Genomic DNA, 4,176 nt, shown 5'->3' with positions numbered 1-4,176 from the left:
TATATATAATTTTGATATTCTGGACACCTCTTCTTGGACACCTCATGGGCGCCGTAAGATGTGAACATCTTGAAAGTATTTAGTTATGTATATATTTTTCTCGAGACCCAAAAAACACGTAACAGAGAAGAAGAAATGACGACGAATAAATCGAAAAATAAAATTCGGGTTTTATCCATACATTCTAAAAAAAATTGTTGATTATTCAAAATGAAACACCGTCAATCAGCAGACACACCGTTTCAATGAGTCGGATGTCATGCAGATGATTATGCGTCGCCACGAACCTTAGGTCCATCGTAATTCTACTCTTCTGCTTGAATTTAGATATTATCAAATGATATACTACATAATTTTTAATGATTTTGAATAAGAAATTTTGGATATTGGAATTTTGATATATATATATCCGATATTGGTTCTAACAAAATATATATGTTGTAATAATGTATTTATTATACAGATTATATACAGGAAAAAACATAAAATTTGTATATTAAAAAAGGGTTAAAAAAATCAATATGTATTTCTTAAAATAAGTAAAAAATCAAAAACAACAAAGATAGAGCGGATCAAGACTAAAATTTGACAACAAAAAAAACCAAAATGTATACATGAGTAATTTTGCAGTTTTCCTTTATTTTTAAATGAAGTTTTTTTAATAATTTATGAAAATGATAATATTATATATATACACACAAAACAAGCAGAATATAATACTATCCCAAGTAACAAGATTATACATATATATGTGTTAAAAAAATTTAAACATATATACCTTAATTTTTTTCAAAATATTTTTTCAGAACTATCAAAATAAAACCGAACATAGCTAAAATATCACTACAAGAAATTATGCATACAACAACGCACATACGACAACGGTTTTTCACAAAAACCGTTGTCGTATGTTTTTTAACAACGATTTTATCGAAAACCGTTGTCTTTTGGAAACCGTTGTCTTTGGGGGGTCAAAGACAACGGTTTTATAGAACCGTTGTCTTTGAGCGTTTTTTTTGGGTCAACGACAACGGTTCTATGGACTGTTGTCGATTAGCGTGTTTTTTTGGACAATTGACTACGGTTTTTTCAAACCGTTGTCGATTAGCGTGGTTTTTTGACAAACAACAACGGTTTTGGAAAACGTTGCAATATTTAGCGACGGTTATTTCAAGCGACGGTTTGTCACGGTTTAACCAAAACCCGTCGCAAACTGTCTATAAATATCTCCATTCTCGTTCCATTTTCCTCCACAACACTTACAATTTTTCTCTTTTACACCATTTTATCACTTCACGCAAAACTTAAAATTTTTCTCACCACTTCATAACACTTAAAATTTTTCTCTCTTACACCATTTCATCACTTCACACAACACTTAAAATTTTTTTCCTCTTACACAATTTTATCACTTTCACACAACACGTAAAATTTTTCTAACCACTTTATAACACTTAAAATTTTTCTCTTTTACACGATTTTACTACTTCACAACACTTAAAATTTTTTTCTTTTACACGATTTTAGTTTGGCTTATTAGTTTCTTTTAGATTTATTAAATTATTAAAAGTATTTTTTTTATTTTTCGAAATAAATTAGCGACGGAAATCTTGACAGATGACCGTCGCTAATTTGCTATCCGTCGCTAATTTAAATTAGCGACGGTTTTGTGATTTGAACTAGCGACGGTTTATGTAACCATCGCTAATTTTGAATTAGCGACGGTTTTATTCATACCCGTCGCTATTTTTATTTGCGTTTGATCTACCACATAGAAACCGTTGTCGTTGAACGAACTTTCAACAACACCCTCAGTTACAACAGTTTTTAAATGGCTGCGACAACGGAAAATCCGTTGTCGTATGCCGTTTTTGTAGTAGTGATATATATATTGGAAAAATACACAAACATTGGAATAGATTCTCCAATTTATAAATATTATTGTGATAGTTTATTATCATATCATACATATTGAAAGCTCATTATTTCGGAAAAAATAAATAAANAAAATAGCAGCAGAAAGAGACCAATGATGAAAAAATATGATGAGCATATGTCAAATCAATACATAAATCAGTTGCAGAATTCACTTCACATACGCCACTTTTTTCAAACAATTAAATAATTAAATTAAATAAAAAATAGTTTAAAATAAATTAAAATTCAAAAAATAATAAATAAATTCGTTGATTTGGCTTTAATTATGCAAATTTATATGAGTTATAAGTAAAAAGTCAACAAATATAATTATGAGTGGCTCTTTCGTAAGACGGTCTCGCGGATCTTTATTCGTGATACAGATCAATCATGTCCATATTTACAATAAAAATTAATATATATGATATAAAAAGTAATGCTTTTTCGTGGGTGACCTATATAGAATATCCGTTTCACAAAATTGACCTGTGATACTGTTTCACAAGAGTTTTTGTGTACAATTATATGTGTGACATGCATATATGCCGGTGTTTCATATTTGAAAATATGAAGTAAGGTGATTTCAATGTTTGGGTATTTTTCGATAATCTTTTACAATTCTTTTACATTTTTTGTCATGTATATTTGTCCTCTATGTGATTTTAGTCGTTTTCTGATGTAACGGTGATGTGCACTATACTGAAGTATGTATCTTCACATCAGCGTTCCTGATAATTGAAAAAAAATTTAATGACTAGAATTAATAAAATTGAAAAATATATAAATAAAAATGAAATTTGATGACATAAAAATCAAAATCATAATGAAAAAATTCAAAATATAATTTTCTCTATATTTTTATCTCGTCATAAATGAACAAGAGTAAATCTTTCATAAGACGGTATCACAGATCTTTATTCGTGAGACAAATCAATCATATTCATATTTACAATAAAAAATAATATATTTGAAATAAAAAGTAATATTTTTTCGTGAGTGACACATATAGAATATCAGTTTCACAAAATTGATCCGTGAAATCGTCTCACATGAGTTTTTTTTGAATTAACAATTATACCACGTGATTTTAGGACCATAACTTATACATATCGTATAAACATGCTCAATTAAATAGAAAATACTCTACACTTTAATTAATGCCTACACCTACACAAGTACAAATGCATTAAAGAACATATAACCCAAAACTTAAATCAAGTCATCTTAAATTAGGTTTGCTCTTATTCGACAATTATTTAAATATAATCTCAAACTTATTGGATCAATAATCCAACATGAAAGCGAATAAAACAACAATTTTTCTCGAATCGTATCGAATTTTCGAAATTCCTATCTTAAAAGGAATCATAATTTTTTTATGGTTAAAAAATATATATAAATTTAATATAAAATATATGTCTCTAAATTAAAATACATGAAAATTATTGAACCCATGTATATATTCGGATCGAGGAGCATGTTGGAAATGAAATGGTCGGTTTGATTGAGATATGACATATTCGAAGCTTTAATTACATTCATTGAAACATCTCATCTTGGTCGTAAGTCGTTACTAGAAAGAAAAAAATAATAATAATTGACCATTCATGGATTCAATAATATGCCATGCTTTTCAGTAAAATTCAGACAGCATGCACCAACTTTTTGAAGTTATCTTAATCCTACGACAATTCCATACGATGCATGTTTTTAACGCGACTTTGAATTTATATCAAATACGTTACGTAAGTGATCGAATTATATTTTTTGATAAAACGAATGATATATTCGTTATTCGTATATATGTATGCATCACATCATTTCGAAATGTGTTGAACTGTTTAATTTTCTAAATAATATGGTGTTATTTTAAATTAAATATGTTACATTATGTGTAGGATCGAGAAATTGACGTTTTATAAAAAATTATAGTTGTTAGTAAAGTATAACTGAAATTTTTTAAACTATACAACAGTTCAAGCATAATATTTCGATTACCTAACTTAGCAGGGACAATTATTGTATCACGTGAACTTAGCTGTAATACCAATTATATGATCAAATGTTCTCTCTTTGCCAAAAATTATCACTGGCGGTAATAGTGCAGTTCAAATCTTTTAAACTGGTACATCAGCTCAAACGTCATGTTTCGATTACTCTATTCAGAAAAGTCAATTATTGCACCCCCGACATTATGTATTTAGGTTAGATGATATTTTTAGGAATTTTAAAAGAACGAAAAATTATATATATACATAT

Source organism: Primulina huaijiensis, chromosome 4 (assembly GCF_012295235.1).
Source record: "Primulina huaijiensis isolate GDHJ02 chromosome 4, ASM1229523v2, whole genome shotgun sequence".
NCBI classification, from domain to species: Eukaryota; Viridiplantae; Streptophyta; class Magnoliopsida; order Lamiales; family Gesneriaceae; genus Primulina; species Primulina huaijiensis.
Note: the sequence above shows the minus strand (reverse complement) of the source record.